Below are 19,121 nucleotides of genomic sequence, written 5' to 3'. Positions count from 1 at the left end.
AAGATTATGAGACTGTATGGTTAGCATCAGTCAGAGGCTAAGAAAAAGACCAGGTCGCGAGGGCCAGAAAATAGAGATCTCAATAGATTAAATGGAAGTGTGATTTGGGAATTGCTGAGAGGCAGCAGCTGACAACCTGTTGGTTGAATTGGCTATAAATTTGTCTCCTATTTAAACCCTTGGGAATGTGTGTGTATGGGGAGTTGGAAGAGACTGGAGTGGATGGAACCCTAGGAAATTTACAGATGTGTATTATGTGCATTCAGACTATTGTCTGTGTAGCTAATGAGCTCAGTTTTCAATTTAGGGCATTTACATAGTCAGTATCCCTGCTGAGCATTCAAATTGTCACCTAGACTTGCCTAACTACAAAGGCAGAATTAATATGGGTGGATTTAATAAATGCTGATAGCCACATTTTGGAAATAAAAAGTGCTCAATAAATGTCAGAAGGGAACATCAAATGGATACTTACAGACTAATTGGTTTCAATGAAGTTAGATTTGAATTGAGGCATTTGATTGATCTGTAAGAACCAATCTTCCAAAGTGCAAACATGAATAATAATCTTCCTACGAATTTCCTGGGAAGTGGGTATGGATAAAATATGAGTAGTAGTATTAAAATCTCATAGATGAATATTTAATTTTGAAAATAGGCCTCTAATAATCTTTTTGGGCTCTAGCCCTACTGCTGGTATCTCTGGGTCAAAGGGCATATACAGTATAGTAACTTTTGGGACATAGTTTCAAATTTCCAGAATGCCTGGACAAATCCATAGTTCCAACAATGTATTAGAATTCCCATTTCCCATAAGCCCCTTGAACATTTGTTATTTTCCCATTTAGTAAACTTCAGCAATCTGATGAGTATATGAACAGAGAGATGATATAATAAATATGCAAAATGAAATATATTTTTGGACATGTTCAGTGTGGGAATTTATTTTTCCTGAATATGCATATTTGCTACTGTGGTTGATTTTTATTTTCCTTTCATAGCAACATCCCATGAGGTAGGTAATACAATTATCTTTATTGCTATTTTACAAGGGCTAGAACTGAGGTTCAAAGAAACCAAGTTATTTGCCCAGGGTCACACAGCTAATAAGTGGCAGAGCTGGGATTTGAACCAAAATGCTCTGACTTAAAGTCCATTGTTCTTTCTCTTATACCATGGTCATTCAGCTACTCATAAGAAGCCATGGTCTCTGCCTCTTTTAAAATTGCAGTGTGCAAACTAGAGGCAGAGATACCATATATGTATGTATGTATGTATGTGTGTGTGTGTATGTATGTGTGTATATGTATGTGTGTATATGTATGTGTGTATATGTGTGTATATATATATATATATATATACATATATATATATATATATATATATATAGACAGTGGGGGCATACTTCTCTACCCTCCTTGAAATCCTATTTCTTTCGTACAAATTCCTGTTAAGTAGAATTTAGCCATCAAACTATTGTCTTCCTAGGGAGAAAACCTCATCAATAAGACTTTTTTTTTTTCCCTTTTAAACACCAAGCAGAAAATCTAAGCTCTGGAGAATGACAGGAAGGCAGCTTCCAAAGTTGGTGAGAAAGTCCAGACAGCCTGTCAGCATCCTAGCCACATGGCAGACCTCAAGGCCACCTAAAGCTGCCAACTCAACTGCCTGGGGAGATTCCCATGGAACCAGATGGCACTGCTTGAAGACAGTTGTCCACAACTTGGCATCTGGGGTTTGTGAGTGCCATCCAGCAGAGGATTGTTCAGGCAGAATACTAGGCTACAGGCTTCCTACTGAAATCCATTTGAGCTGTTCCAACATAATCCATTTTCTTTTTTTTTTTTTAAAGGAATTGTGCTGCTTTAAATTGCATCAGCAATACCACCCCGAGAAAATTTGTAAGATAAATTGAAAATTGTATCTTCTACAAGAACAAATTGCAGAGGTTATCCAAGAATTTGTAAAACTGATCAGGGTCACTTCTTAGACAAGGCTGATCTGGTTAGCAGCTCTAGAGAAGCGGAAGGACTTGGGATGAAGATTTTAAATTAGTTCAGTTATCATTATTCTAATGGCTATTTCATTATTTGAAAGACTAGCACAGCAGAAGCCTCTGGTTTGGCTCCTTTGTGCTTGAGTTGCAACCAGCAGAGGTAATGCTGAAATGTTTTATTAAGGTGTGCTTCCTGCAGAGACACCAGCATTCTCCTCTGCTGACCCAGAAGGAGTACCGACCTTCAGTATAAAAAGTGCTAGGTAGACAGAGAGAGGAGAGAGAGGTTCTGGGAGGGACAATTCACAAACTGTTCATAAAGCAAGAACTAATTCAGATCTTACGCTTAACAAAAGGAAAGAAAGCAGTAGCTAAGCAAAAGACACCAAAAATAAAATAGTTCTTTGCCTGATTACATATTTACATTAGTAGTCTTGGTCTGTGGGTGATGTTAAATAAATCGACAACTAAGATGAAATAATGAATGAAACAACTCATTTAGAGAGGAACATGGTTATCATGTAACATTTCAATGGAAATATATGTATCAACTCCACTCACCCTTGGATCTGAAGCCCCTGTCCACAAAAAGTTTGGGCTACATGATAACAGAATTAGATGGATTAAAATGGCAAGATTTAATGGATTTAAATGACAAAGAGGAGTCATTAAGTTTTCAGCAATAACTTGGGAGGGAGTCTTTAATGGAGTGCCTCAGGTATTGTGCTTGGCCTTTTGCTTTTTAGCATTTTTATCAAGGTCTGTATCAATGTCATTAATAACTTGAATACATTGAATACCTATCAAATATCCACGTGATCCAGAGCCAGGAAACATAGTCAACATGATGACTGACCAGAAAGAGCTCAACAAGCTCTTATACTGAATCTGATAAAATGAACTTGGGTAGGAATAAATGCAAAGTCTTAATGCTTGGATTTCAGAAATTGACTTCACAAGTACAAGATGGGAAGGGGAGGGTTTGGGAGGGGTGGGACATGCCGAGAGAACAATTTGAAAAATACAGACGTACCTCAGAGATATTGCAACTTCTGTTCCAGTCCACCATAATAAAGTGAATATGGTAATAAAACAAATCACATGAATTGTTAGGCTTCCCAGTATATATAAAAATAATGTTTACACTATACTATAGTCTATTAAGTTTGCAATAGTATTATGTCTAAAAAAATCAATGTATGCACTGTAATTAAAATATTTTATTGCTAAAAAATGCTAACCATCATCTGCACCATCACTGAGTAGAAATCTTTTTGTTGGTGGAGGGTCTTGCCTCTGTGTTGATAGCGGCTGACTGATCAGGATGCTGATGGTTGGAGTGACTGTGGCGATTTCTTAAAATAAGACAACGATGAAGTTTGCTGCATCAGTTGACTCTGCCTTTCACAATAGATTTTTGTGTAACATGCAGTGCTGTTTGATAACATTTTACCTGCAGTAGAACTTCTTTCAAAATTGGAGTCAATGCTCTCAAACCCTGCCACTACTTGAGACCAGTCATATTTGGATGTGAAAGGCAAGACTTTTAATTTTAAATTTTTAAATTTTAATTTAATTATTAAATTTATTATTAAAATTAAATTTAAACTTTAAATTTTAAAAAGGGTATAAAATGTAGATAATCTTAGAGTAGGAATACCTCTAAATTGTCTTTCCTCTTCATCAGGTGACAAAGTAAGACCAGCAGGAGCAAAGTGTCATATCCAACAAAGTGACATACTTAAAGCATAGGTCTGATCATGTTCTGACTCCCCTTCCCCCCCCAATACAAACTGAAAAAATTCCAGAGGCTTCCTTTTATCTTTTAAGATCAAATAGAACCTCTGCATGGAATTTTAAATTCTTCACAACCTGGGTCCTGCCTACCTTTCTAGCCTTCTTATACTTTATTTCCCTTTACATACTCTTATGGTACAACCAAACTGCCCTTCTTTGTGTTTCCCACACATGTGTATCAGGAGGGCAGAGTTTATAATCTCAAAGAGGATCATAAACATGTCTGAAAGGTTCGGAATCGCCGGATATAAGAAACTCTCAAAGTAGAAGGCAGAAGAATCAAAACATTTATTTAGGCTCAACAGTAACCAACCCATGAACCAGCAACCCCATTTTGATATGTTGATCGAAAGCTTCCAGGCCCAATAAGTACGCCTTGAAAGAGTAACCAGGAGGCTACAGAGAAACATGATTGCGTAAAGCAAAATCATGTTTCCCCCTTTTATGGTAATAAGATTACCCACTGGACTGAAGTCTTTGTTCAGCTTCCTCCCGTAGATCAGCTCTGCTACTGGCAGCTCCTGCCTCAGCTGTGTCTGTGTCTGTAACTGAAGCTGCAACTGTAACTGACGATGTAACTGTCGCTGTAACTGACGATGTAACTGTCGCTGGCTCAAACCGGAAAAGGAAAAGAGAATCTTCAAGCTGTCCTCTCCCCTCTTATAGGGTTTTTGACATCATCAAGCTCCGCCCGAATGACCAGGGCCGATTGGTTCCTGAGTTGGCCCCTCCCCCTAGGGTAGAGGCTAACACCTCCCCTCAGCCAGCCCCATGACTCATCACACAGGAAGTTGTCTGCTTCCCGGCATGCTCCCCGGGCCTCCTGCCCCGGAAGAGCAAGCCACAGTGTCCAGGGAAGCTCAATGAGGTAAGCTGAGTCATTCAAAGAAAACAAAGGCCATTCTGGTTACAACATGTCATTCCATCTCCCATTTCTGTACCTTGGTATAGGCTATCCCCCATGCATGGATTTTGCTCCCTCTTCACCTCTCACTTGTGGAAGTTGTCCTAGTTTCCTTCAAAGTTCAGCTCAGGACCTGATTCTTTCCAGCCACTAGTTCCTTTCTGTCAATATGATCCCTGAGAGCAGGAACTGTTTAATTTTTGTATCACTAGTGCCTAGCACAGTGCTTCATAAATGTTGTCTAATTGACTGATTCATTAGGTCTTGCTCTCAGCCCCATTGTTTTCTCTCTTAGACCTTTTGGTTGCTTTTGCTTTTATGTAGTATGGAAAATGCTGTACTATATTGTTCAGAAAATTTAATTATTATGCTGTTTAAATCTAACTTTATGTGACTAGAAATTGTTTGAACCTAGAATGTTGCCCTGACCTCAGTAACTCGTCAGTAATGCTGGAGATGGCTACAAGGAATTTTGGATGCCTTTAGGTCCTGGTTCCATCTAAAAACATTTATGTTTTAGATTCACTCAAGTTTGTGTTCTGCGTTCCCCTGTGTTTTTGCTTCACCCAAATTTTATTGAATGTTTATATTTACTGAGATCTATCTTAATCTATGTTGCTTTCAAGTTGCCCTTTCTGGAAGTCTGTATGCAGGTACCCTTGTCTAAATACTATATAATGTAAAACTCTCAGAGCCTAGACAAGAGGGAGCCATGTCTTCTTTCCAGCTTGCTCTTCTCTACAAAATGACCTAATAAATTTCTCTCTAAAACTATTTCAGATTTCGAGGTCTATTTTTGGGAATGACAGTAGACATTCTGGCCACCTATAGCACAACCATATTGTCTCTGCACAGGTGAAGAAACAGTTACATAAATTTTCAACTCTCTTTAGAAAGGTAAGAATTGAATTCAATATCTCTTTTAAAAACAGATTCAATTTATAGCCCAGACAATTGTCTTTCAGGGTATTTTTTGGCAGTTTATGAACTTTATTGTAGTGGGGCAGATTATAAAGTCTGGTTGATTTGTAAGGTAAAGATCCAAAACAACTATCAAGAAGGACTTTGAATGAGCTGGGTATAGACTATCCAATGTTTTCATCAAATAACAATAGGGTATTAATCAGCTGAGGAATAGCAATTGTCTCAGATTACTCGCTATTTTGAACTAATCAATACTTGCTCAACAAGGTAATACTGTAATAGATATGAAACAAATGTTTGCTAAACTCCAATCTGCAATGGGGAGAATTGTAAAAGAAATATAGATCTCCCAAATTTGAACTAGCATTCTCCTTAGCCAAAAGATCAAACCCAGTCCAATGTGAGCCTCTATCACAGAATCATAAAATTTTAGGAGTACCTGCAGCTGTCTGTCCATTCTATACCTGAAAAGATTCCACACTCTAACATATCAGGCAAGTTATCAACCAGTCTCTCTTTGAAGACTGCTACTGATGGAAATATACCACCTGTTGAGGAAGTTCATTCAACTTTTAAACATTCTGTTTTCTAATATTTAGGAATACTCCCTGATATCAAGCCTAAATATGACTCTTTTCAACCTCTACCTGTTGTTCTAAATTCTACCTTCTGGGTCTAAACAAAAAAGTCCAATTCTTCTGCCTCAAGATAGCCCTTTAAACATTCGAAGGTAGCTACCAGGTCCCACCTGAGACTTCTCTTCTCTATGTAATATCTCTAGTTCCTTCAACCAATCCTCATATGACATAGACTTCATGCCTATGTGAGAAGTGATTCGTTTGGACCCCTACTTTATTCCAATCAGTATTAATCAGCTTGCTATTCTACATAAATGAGATAGGGATAGATAGGTTCTTAGAGTGGACCTCAAACTTTAATGTAATGTTCACTACTTGTTTACCAAGTTATGAGGCTCACTTTTGCAACTACAAGAATGCTGACAAAGATATCTCCATCCTGTTTTACTCAAATTCTATATCCAAACCTAGCATAGGTGGGATGCCTTGATGCTTTGAAAAGTCCCCTAATTTATTTTCGTAACTCCAGACCTCTCTTATCCAACATGAGCAGGTGACCATCTTAGGACCACTTAGTGGAGATGTATCATGCTTCACCCACCCTGTGACCCCCTGCTGATATGTTATTTTTGGTCCTCAAAAGCAACATCTGTCAACCAATGAAATTCTGTATTTCACCATGCCTCTCTTGCATATTTGGGTATCAAACCCTATAAAAACAAGGTCCCAGAAGAAGGAGGTATTTCAGATCATGAAGAAGATCTGAGGTCCTCTTTATCAGAGGGGGTGATGGACCCTTTAATAAAGTGCCATTGGCTCTGAGCTCTGCCTCAGTTTCTTTTGTTGTAGGCTGGACAATTTTAATCCCCACACCTGTCATCATCTATGTTGTACTTCTCTGGATGTTCTTCAGCTTACAAATGTGAAGTTCAAGGAGCAATACATAAGAACCTTTGGGCAGTCAATTTGTTCAGTGACAGATGTTGTCTTTCATGGAACTAAACAAATGAACTGTACTCATATCTTTAGTAATACTTTTAATTGGGAATAATTTCTCCCAGGAGTGATTGTACTTTTTCTGAGTCAGAAAGGACACATGCACTTTTCATAGAATAGGCATTTAATAAATGTTGAATCAACTCAATGGAGTGATGATTGTAATAGAAAGATTTTCTCTTCTCTTACTCTTCTTTTTTTTTTAAATTTGATAATTTTTAGTTTTCAGCATTGATTTCCACAAGATTGAGTTACAAATTTTCTCCCCATTTCTACCCTCCCCCACTCCAAGATGGCATATATTCTGATTGCCCTACTCCCCAGTCAGCCCTCCCTTCTACCACCCCCCTCCCCCCCCATACCTTTTCCCCTTACTTTCTAACAGGGCAAGATAGATTTCTATGCCCTATTGCCTGCATATCTTATTTTCCCATTGCATGCAAAAACAACCTTTTTTTTTGAGCATCTGCTTTTAAAACTTTGAGTTCCAATTTCTCTCCCCTGCTCCCTCCCCACACACTCTCCGTAAGAAGGCAAGCAATTCAACACAGGCCACACATACATCATTATGCAAAACTCCCATAAATAGTCATGTTGTGAAAGACTAACTGTATTTCCCTCCCTCCTATCCTGTCCCCCTTTATTCAGTTTTCTCCCTTGACCCTGTCCCTCTTCAAAAGTGTTTGCATTTGATTACTTCTTCCCCCTATCTGCCCTCCCTTCTATTGCCCCCCTTTTTATCCCCTTCCCCATACTTTCATGTGGGGCAAGATACCCAATTGAGTTGTATGTTATTCCCTCCTCAAGTCAAATCCGATGAGAGCAAGATTCATTCATTCCCCCTCATATGCCCCCTCTTCCCTTCCAAAAGAACTGCTTTTTCTTGCCACTTTTATGTGAGATATTTTACCCCATTCTATCTCTCCCTTTCTCCCTCTCTCAATATATTCCTCTCTCATTCCTTAATTTTATTTTATTTTTTTAGATATCATCCCTTCGTATTCAAATCACCCTGTGCCCTCTGTCTCTCTCTCTCTCTCTCTCTGTCACTCTCTCATATATATATATATACACACACACATATGTGTGTGTATGTGTATATGTATATTCCCTTCAGCCACCCTAATACTGAGGTGTCATGAATTACACACATCATCTTTCCATATAAACAACACAGTTCAACTTTAGCAAGTCCCTTATGATTTCTCCTTCTTGTTTACCTTTTCAAGCTTGTCTTGATTCTTGTGTTTTAAAGTCACATTTTCTATTCAGCTCTGGTCTTTTCACTGAGAAAGCTTGAAAGTCCTCTATTTTATTGAAATTCCATATTTTGCCTTGGAGCACGTAACTCAGTTTTGCTGGGTAGGTGATTCTTGCTTTTAACCCTAGCTCCACTGACCTCCGGAATATCATATTCCAAGCCCTTTGATCCCTTAATGTTGAAGCTGCTATATCTTGTGTTATACTGATTGTGTTTCCACAATACTCAAATTGTTTCTTTCTGGCTGTTTGTAGTATTTTCTCCTTGATCTGGGAGCTCTGGAATTTGGTGACAATATTCCTAGGAGTTTTCTTTTTGGCATCTTTTTCAGGAGGCGATTGGTGGATTCTTTTGTTTTCTTTGATAATTTCTTGAACGATGATATCTAGGCTCTTTTTTTTTGATCATGGCTTTCAGCCAGTCCAATAATTTTTAAATTATCTCTCCTGGATCTATTTTCCAGATTAGTGGTTTTTTCAATGAGATATTTCACATTGTTTTCAATTTTTTTTATTCTTTTGTTTCTGTTTTCTAATATCTTGATTTCTCATAAAGTTACTAGGTTCTACTTGCTCCACTTTCTTCAGTGGTCTTTTGGACCTCCTTTTCCATTTGGCTAATTCTGACTTTCAAGGCATTCTTCTCCTCGTTGGCTTTTTGGAGCTTTTTTGACATTTGAGTTAGTCTATTTTTTAAGGTGTTATTTTCTGCAGTATTTTTTTGGGTCTCCTTTAGCCAGTCCTTGGCTTGTTTTTCATGATTTTCTCACATCACTCTCATTTCTCTTCCCAATTTTTCCTCTACTTCTCTTATTTGCTTTTCCAAATCCTTTTTGAGCTCTTCCATGGCCTGAGACCAATTCATATTTTTCTTGGAGGCTTTTGATATAGGCTCTTTGACTTTGGTGACTTCTTCTGGCTGCATATTTTGGTCTTCTTTGTCACCAAAGAAAGATTCCAAAGTCTGAGTCTGAATCTGAGAGCATTTTCACTGCCTGTTTATGTTCCCAGCCAATTACTTGACCCTTGAGCTTTTTGTAAAGGTATGACTACTTGTAGAGTAGAGAGTACTTTGTCCCAAGCTTTTGTGGCCTTGTGCTGCTGTTTTCTGAGCTACTTCTACACAGAAAACTCTGCCACACCAGCTTTCCTCCTCCCCCAAGAACTGCCAACCCGGACCATGACTCAGATCCAAGCAGGCTCTGCACTTCTGCTGTGATCTGCCACTTAATTCCTCCCACCAGGTGGGCCTGGGGCCGGAAGCAATTGCAGCTGGAAGCAGCCCCAGAGCTACACCACTTCCACGCCCCCAGGGCTGGGGCCGACCCGCACTCATTTCACTCCATTCTAGCAGTTCTGCCCACTAACCTTCTCTGTTGTCTTTGGTGTTTGTGGGTTGAGAAGTCTGGTAACTGCCACAGCTCAATGATTCAGGGCCCTGTGGCCTGTTCTGCCTGGCTCACGGTCTGGTTGGTCATGGCATGGCCCACATTGGGCTCTGCTCCTCTCTGCTCCGAGCTCTGTGTGATAGACCCTTCCCAGAGACCATCCAGGCTTTCCTGGGCTGGAGCCCTGCTTCCATCTGTTATTTTGTGGGTTCTGCAGCTCTAGAATTTGTTCAGAATCATTTTTTATAGGTGTTTGGAGGTTCCTGGGGGGGAGCTCATGCAAGTCTCTGCTTTCCAGCCACCATCTTGGCTCAGCCCCCCCTTACTCTTCTTTATGTAGTTATTATTTCCAGTAAACTACAAAATGTTAAGGGATCTCATCATGTTAGTCAGGTATCTAGTCAGATCAATTGCTTGGTGTTGTGTAAACAAAACGTTTGAATGATTGACAGACTTGGCTAGATGTTTCAGTCTGTGATGGCATTTTTATTATGCCCAAGCCAGACTACAAAGTAAAAAGAGCAGTCATTCACCTCATTATATTTATTCCATGATGTAATTTCATTTTTTTGACAAACTTGATGCATTGTTGAGATGTTATGAAGTTTGTCTAAATCAGAGGTTGAGATGGAATTGATTAAACTGGTAGACACAGAAAGTATATGGGTATTTGGGTGGTGGGAAGGAGTAAAATGTGTTTCTCTTTAATGCTTTCATTTTAGCCTCAGTTTCCTCACTTGTAAAATGAGAGATCTGACTATTGCATTAGCCATGTAAGTATTTTTGCCTCCACTCTGTTTTTCCTCCAGGTTTTGCTTTAAGTCACAGAATTTCTGAGTCAGAAAGCACCTTGGTAACCATTTAGTTCAATGCGTATCCATTTTTTACTTGAAGATATCCAATGAGGAAGTTCTTATAAACAACCAAGGCCGCCCATTCCTACTTTTGGATAGCTCTGATTGTTGTGAAGTTTTATCTGATATCAAATCTTTAGCATTAAAATCAGCACTTTATAATGTCTACCCATTGCTCCAAGTTCTGTTGTTTGGGGCCAAATGGAATAATTTTAATTTTCTTCCTCATGACAGCCCTTTAGGTACTTGAATAGAATTATGATATCCCTTATGAATTTTTTTATTCTGTAGGCTAAACATTCTCAGATCCTTCAATGAATCCTCCTATAGCATGAATCAGAAGCTATTCACCATCCTGAATGCCTTTATCTGTACATTCTCTAACATATCAATGTCTTTGGAACTTGTAGTGCTCAGAACCAAACATAATATAATCAACAAACATGTATTGAGTGTTTCCTGTGTGCCAGCCAGTGTGCTAAGTACTAGGGATACAAATAGGAAAAAGAAAGATAGTTCTTGCCCTCAAGGAGCTTACAATCTGATGGGAAGATAAAACACAAAAAGAAAGCTGAAAGGGGAAATGAAGGCACTTGTATGGGAATATACGTGCACATAAACACACACAAACACACACACATATTTGTATGCATGTATGTATGTTTACATGTGTATACACGTGTGCACATAGACACATGTATATATTTGTAGGCATGCACATGCGTGTTTATATGTGTGTATACACACATGCACATACAAACGCACACATATATATTTGTATGCATGTATATGTGTGTATACGCACGCGTGCACACGCACACACACACACACTCTAAGTGTGGTCCTACTAGGATAGAGCACAATAGGACTATCAATTACTCCTTACTTTTAGAATCCCAAGATTACATTGTCTCTTTTGCTTGCCATACATATCACACTGTTAACTCATCCTGAGCATGTATTCCATTAAACTCCCTCTATTTATTTTCCAGAAAAATTTGTGTCTAGATATGCCTCTCTCAATTTGTACTTGAGAAGTTCATCTCATGAAGCCAATTGTAAGACTTTGCATATATCCATATTAAATTTAATCTTATTACATTTGCCCCAGTGTTCTAGCCCAAGGACTTTTGGGATCCTGACTTTGCACTTCTCTGCAATACTTATTTTTCTAGTACATCAATTGGGTCATGCCACTTCTTGGTTCGTAACCCCTTTAATAGCTCCATGACTGCTTGTTCAAACTTCTCAGGCTGACATTCAAAGCACTCCAAAATCTGACATCTGCCTATCTTTTCAGGCTTATCTCACATGACTTTCCTTGTTCTTTATGCTACAGACAAACTAAATTATTTGCTCCTCCCTTATACCTCCCTCTCCCCTTTTCAAGTACTGTGACTTTGCTTACCCTTTTATTCCTTATGCCTAAATTCCCTCCTTTCCTCCCAGCCTTTTGATTTTTCTATTAGATATTCAAAACTCAACTCATATGCCACCTCTTCCACATCACTTCATGTTTAGAAAGTTTAATTGGTGACTTTGCTTTTTGATACCACTGACTTATCCTGACGTAGACCTTCTTCTACTGTGAAAAAAGGAAAAAAAAAAACCTATTGTGAAAATGAATTGATATAGCAACTATATCTGACAGTTTGTGTGATGGTTGATGCCTATATTCCTTTACTTTTCTACTTTCTGGAGGAAAGTTGATTTTAGCATCTGAGCTTCTGGGATTAAAATGTCACTGAATTTAATCTGAATTCATCCTGCCTTTTAGTGTGGTTTTCATTTACATTGTTATAGTCATTCTGTGTGTATTGTTCTGGTCCTGCTTGCTTTGGCATGCATTAGTTCACACAAATAATTCTCATATTTTTCTGAATTCATTATTTCTCACAACACAATAATTTTCCATTATTGTATATTTCTATATCACAATTTGTTCAACCATTCCTCAAATAATGGGCGCTCACTTTGTTTTCAGGTTGGGTTCTTTTTTTTTTAATTCTACAAAAGTGCTTCTATGAATATTTTTATATATATGGGCCTTTTTCCTCTCTTTTTTTGGCCCCCCAGGGGTTTATGGGAATGCTGAGCCAAATGGCTTAAAGCATCTAATGACATTTCTTGAATAGTTCCTGTTTTTCCAATCTACAGCTCCACCAACAGTATAGTCAGCTATTTCTTTTTTAATCATCTTTGTCATTTTGAGGAAATCCAATCTATTTAAACAAGCTATTGACTCAAAAATGGAAAGCGAGTTAAGGTGTTATAAAGACATTGAGTATGATTATAGTCATTCCTCATAGAATTTTAATCAATGTAAAATAGTTGTTCAAAACTAGGAGAGAAAAAGAGCCTAAAAACTTAACCAGTAAATGGTTGATTTCTTTGCGAACTAGAGACACTTTGCAACCAAGGGCAATGCCAGTTTATAATGCTAGTTTATTTGCAAAATATTATGCAAGGGGATGATGGAAGATTATGAACAGTGTCCCCCCCCCCCAAAAAAAAACAATGTAAAGCAGTTGAGGATAAAACAATCATGTAGAGATTGACATAAGATCAACAAAGTTAGATTATTCTGAGAACATTTATAGATGAAATTAGAAGGACAAAAAATAAATGTGAAATGGAACAGATCTGTCAATGTTTCTACAGGAGCCTATTTTTATCATTGATGACAATGGGGCTGCCATATTTGGATTCAATCACCTTGGTACCCAAAATCCTATGTGAAGATGAGATGAGGAAGATTGACTGGATTGATTAAATATGCAAAAGTAATTTATACTTATATAGTTTAAAATGTACTCAGGGAACTGAATTTTAAGATATCTCAAGAAGAACTCAAAAGAATGGAAATGATTATAAATAGTGATGAAGTTTATAGAGAAGCCACAAGCAACTACTGGTCCGTGTGATTACTTTCCTATCTCTGTTAAATCTTGATGGTAAAAAGATATAATCAACCAATATTTGTTAATTACCTACTGTGGCAAGTGGGCCACTAGGTGGCGCAGTGGATAGAGTGCCAGGCCTGGGGTCAGGAACTCTCATCATCATCAGTTCAAATATAGCCTCAAACACTTACTAGCTATGTGACCCTGGGCAAGTTACTTTACCTTGTTTGCCTCAGTTTCCTCATCTATAAAATGAGTTGTAGAAGAAAATGGCAAACCACTCCAGTGTCTTTGCCAAGAAAAACCCCAAATGGGGTCACAAATAGTGACAAGAGAACTGTGCTAAGCGCTGGGAATACAAAAAGAGGCAAAAGACAGTCTCTGCCTTCAAGAAGCTTACAATCTAATCAGGGAAGACAACATATAATTATATACAAAGCAAGCTATGTACAGGATGGATAGGAAATAATTAAGATTCAGAGAAGCTAGGGAAGACTTCCAGTAAAAGGTGAGATTTTAGTTGGTGCCTAAAGGAAGCCAGGGAGGTCAATAGTTGAGGCAAAGAAGGGAGAGGTTCCAGGAATGGAGGATGGCCAGGAAGAATGCCTGGAGCAAAGAGATGGAGTGTTTTGCTTGTAGAACCCGAAGGAAGCCCATGGCACTGGATTGAAGAGTGTATGTTAGGGAGTAAGGTGTAAGAGGACTGGAATGGTAGGAGGGGGCTGTGTTATGAAGGGCTTTGAATGACAAATAAACCATTTTGTATTTCCTCCTACACGTGATAGGAAGCCACCAGAATTTAGTGTATGTGTGTGTGTGTGGGGTGGGGGGGGTGACATGATCAGACCTGAGACTTAGGGAAATCACTTTGGTGGCTGAAAGGAGGCTGGATGGAAATAGGGTTGAGGCAGACAGACACACCACACAACCAGAAAGATGTCCAAGAAGAAAATTCAAACTCTTAACAACCATGGGAAAGATTGTTCAACCTTATTAATAATAAAATAAATACATATTAAAATAAATATAAAGTTTTACTTTATACCTTATAAATTGATGAAGATGACAAAAGAAGCAAAAGCCAATGTTGAACAAGTTGTACAAAGAAAGGCATCATCCTAAATTGTTGGTAGAATAGTGAATTGGTTCAACTATTCTGGAAAATAATTGGAACAGTACAAAAAAAGTGACTAAATTGTACATTATTTTTGATACAGTTGGAAGATAAATGAAAAGGTCCCATGTGTACCCAAATATTCACAGCAACACTTTCTATGTTATCAAAGAACTGGAAACAAGATGGGTGCCCATCAATTGGGGAATGAATTGACAAATTACCTTATATAACTGTAAAGAGGTATAGTATTAAGAAATGATTAATATGAGATATTCAGAGAAACATGTGAAGACCTGCTTGAATGGGTGCAGGATGAGTTAATCACAACCTAAAAAAATATGAAATGATTTAGCAATGCAAATAAAACAACAAAATTAAATTGAGTGCTATGTAATTATAATGGCCAATCTTGGCCCCAGATGAAGAACCTCTCTCTTCTTTAATGGAAAGTGGGGATTATGGGTGTAGAATGTTCATATGCTGTCAAACATGGTTGATGTGGGAGCTGGTTTTATTTAACTCTTCTCTCCCTTTCCCTCTCCTAGCTTTTTAAAAACATGGTAAGGCCCTTTGGGGTCATAAGGGGAAGGAAAAAAACATGTCCAAAAATGAATGTGATATAAACCCAGCCAACATAAATAAAATTGAAAATCTTTATGAGAATGATCTACACATGTTTTGAGGATGTCAGATGAAAATATGAAAAGGAAATAGAGGACTTTTTTTAGATCATTTTCTTTTTTTTTTTTGGAGGAAGAAGGCAGGGCAATTGGGGTTAAGTGATTTGCCTAAGGTCACACAGCTAGTAAGTGTGTCAATTGTCTGAGGTCGGATTTGAACTCAGGTCCTCCTGACTCCAGGGCTGGTGCTCTACTCACTTCAGCACCCAACTGCCCCCCCCAGACAATTTTCTACAACAGATCACATCTATATAGTCTCATAATTTCCTCAGAGCAATAGGAAATATAAGATCTAGGTGTATTTGTTTATTGATGACAAAAAAATATTGACTTACAAGAACCAAATTCAGGTTGAAAAGAGCTACTAAAACAATATGTTTTGAATATGTATGTTCAGCTTTTAGAAGATTCCTAGATAAATATGAGGGAACTTTCTTCTAATTATCAATACCAAGTAAAGCATAAAGTGGGCAGACATACTTGTCAAAAGTCTCATGGAAGATGTTCCGCCCAGAGTCTAAATAGAAGGATAACCTATCAATCCCAATTTCTTAAACAGGGATTTGTCAACTTGATTTAAAAAAAATAGTTTGATGATTGTGTATGAATGGAGTTGGTTTCTTTTGTATTTTGATGTATTATGTTTTATATATTTAACATTATGTTTTATAATTTAACAACAATTTATGCATTATTCTGGGAAGGGGTCCATACTTTTCACCATGCTGCTGAAGGAATTGTTGACACAAACAAAGATTAAGAAACCCTACTTTAGATGATGATATTTTCTAGTGGTTCCTGTTTGTAAATTATTCTTATTGCTTCAAACTTGGGAGTATCTATATATCTCAACGAGGAGATTTGACACTTGACAGTAGTGCAGCAGAGACAAACTCAAATAAAAAGAAGGACCATTAAATTGTGTATAAGGATCCTGAAAACCACATATTAACATTATCTATGTTTTATTGTATTTTTATTATATTTTGTCAAGTATTTCTCTATTTCCTTTTAATCTCATCCGGCAGTACTCAAGAGTGCTGGGGGCTGTGGGCCATGTGTTTGACACCTTTGTCCTAAGAGATCAGCCTAGCAATTAACACAGGACAACCCAAGTGGATGAAGAATACATGTTGCTCAGTTTATGGTGTATTGTTGGTTGGACAGCCCACTGACTTAGTTGATCAGTACCCATTACTTTAGACAGGTACTGTAGATAAACAATGAGCTGGACCCAGAATTTAATAGAATTAATTAATCAATCAACATTTATTAAGTGCCTACTCCTTGCCAGCCACTGTGCTAAGTGCTGAGAATACAAATGGGGAAAAAATGGTTCCTGCCCTCAGGAACTTATAATCTAATGGGGGAGACATCATGCAAAAAATATATACAAAGCAAGCTCTATACAGGATAAACAGGAAATAATCAAAAGAGGGAAGGCACTAAAATTCAAAGGGGTTAGGGAAGATTTCCTGGAGAAGATGGGATTTTAGTTGAGACTTGAAGGAAGCCAGGGAGGTCGGTAGTCAGGGTGGAGTAGGAAGAGTTTCCAGGTATAAGAGATAGCTGGAGAGAATGTCAGGAGCTGAGAGATGTAGTGCCTCATTCATGGAACAGCCAAGAGGCCAATGTCATTGGATCAAAGTATGTGTTGGGGAGTAAGGTATAAGAAGATTGGAAAGGTAGAAGGGGGCTAGATTACGAAGGGCTTTGAGTGCCAAACATATCCAATCAGCTGTCAAATCCTGTTGTTTCTGCCATCTTGATATCTCTCATATTCTCCAGGTCCTCTTTTTCTCCTTTGACACAGTCACCGTCCTGTTGAAGGCCCTCATCATGTCTCGCTTGTACTATTGAAATAGCCCTCTGGTTGATATCCCTGCCTCCAATCCATCTTCCGTGTAGCTGTCAAAATGATCTCCCTTAAGAGTAAATATTACCATGTCACCCTCTTCCCCTCATCCATTCATTGAATTCCTTGGTCTCTCTATTACTTCCAGGATTAAATATAAAATCCTCTGTTTGGCTTTTAAACTCCTTCATAACTCTTCCCCTCCCTATCTTTCCAGTCTTCTTATACCTTACTGCCCTGCATATACTCTGCAATCCAGTAATACTGGCCTCCTAACTTACTTGTTCACAACATTACATCTCTGGACTTGGCGCTTTTTCTGACTAAACCTGGAATTATCTCCCTCCTCTTCTCCACCTTCTAGCTTCCCTGGCCTCCTTCAAATATTGGCTTTTCCAGGCCTCCTTAATCTTAGAGCCTTCCCTTTGAGACTCTCCTCATTTTATCCTATATATGTCTTGTTCAAAAATAGTTGTTGGCATGTTGTCAACTGTGGTTCCTTTGAGAGCAGGGACTGTTTTTTGCCTTCTTCATCCTCTACTCTTAGCACAGTGCCTGGCCCAGAGGAAGCCTTTAATAAATGCTTGTTGATTGACTGACAGGCACATTCCTGCTGATGTTATGTGGTGCAAACCATGAAATATCATCATCCCTAAAGAATCACAACTGCAAGTGACTCAAAGGGCAATGAAGAGGATCTTGATGGCTGAAAGTAGGCGACAAGATAGTACCAGCAATAATTTGTATGCAAGAAGGCAGTGAGAAAGAGTATTAAGGATCTGTAGGCCTGAAAAAGCAGGTCATAGAGTTAGAATGAAGGTAACAGAGGTAAAGTCAGTATCCTAGGAGTTGCCCTGGTGTCCAACCAAACCAAAGCCAAAGAACTAAAAAGATCATGAGGGAGGCCTTTAATATGTTGGATTTTAATATGGCGAATTTATGGATGGACATGAGCTTAAATGGATGCAGAATGAGTTAATCAAAACCTAAAAAAAATATGTAATGATTCAGCAATGCAAATAAAACAATAAAATTAAGCTGAATGCTATGTAATTATAATGGCCAATCTTGGCCCCAGATGAAGAACTTCTTTCTTCTTTAACGGAAAGTGAGGATTGTGGGTATAGGCTGATAAAGCATGGAGGAGGGGTGGGAATAGTAACACTGATGACATTAAAGGTCCATGAAAACATCAATGCATAAGACATGATCAAAGTATGCATTATTTGTGCATCTGAGTTATTAGATTATAAGCACCATGAGGACAAGGGCCAGACCTTATCTTAACTTTGAATCTACTCCAGTCCCTAGCATGGTTCTCTGTTTACAGTAGGCATCTAATAAATATTTGTTGAATTGAACCAATTTGATGATCTCCAAGGGTCCCCTTTATTTTCAAAATTCTCTGACTTCTGAAGTGAATCAAGTATCATTTCCCATAATCAGGGAATCAGTTTCAATTTGTAAAATATGTTTCTAATATTTTGAAGAAATAAATACAGCAAATGCCATTCCATTGATCCCACTAATACAGCTGGAAGCCTGCACTGGCTAGTGGAAGTAATAAAGATGATTATGAATACTTTCTGAATTGCCAAGTTGTCTTGATTTAAAAAAAAAGTGACTTTCTTTGAGGTAGACATAATGCAGCAGCTGGGCAGATGCCTCCAACAGATTTCATTTTCTGACTTATATGAGATTTAGGCATAAGCCATGCAATGAAGAAAAAGTCCAGGCATCCCTCATGTATTCTCCCCTTCCTGAAATTTTGCAGCCCAGACACTTCTACCACATTTGTGTAGTGTACAATTTAGCTGTGATGATCATCTATCCACCCTCTTAATGTTGCTTAGAGCAGCAAGGAGAAAT

The sequence above is a fragment of the Trichosurus vulpecula genome, chromosome 4 (genome assembly GCF_011100635.1).
Source record: "Trichosurus vulpecula isolate mTriVul1 chromosome 4, mTriVul1.pri, whole genome shotgun sequence".
Lineage (NCBI taxonomy): Eukaryota > Metazoa > Chordata > Mammalia > Diprotodontia > Phalangeridae > Trichosurus > Trichosurus vulpecula.
Note: the sequence above shows the minus strand (reverse complement) of the source record.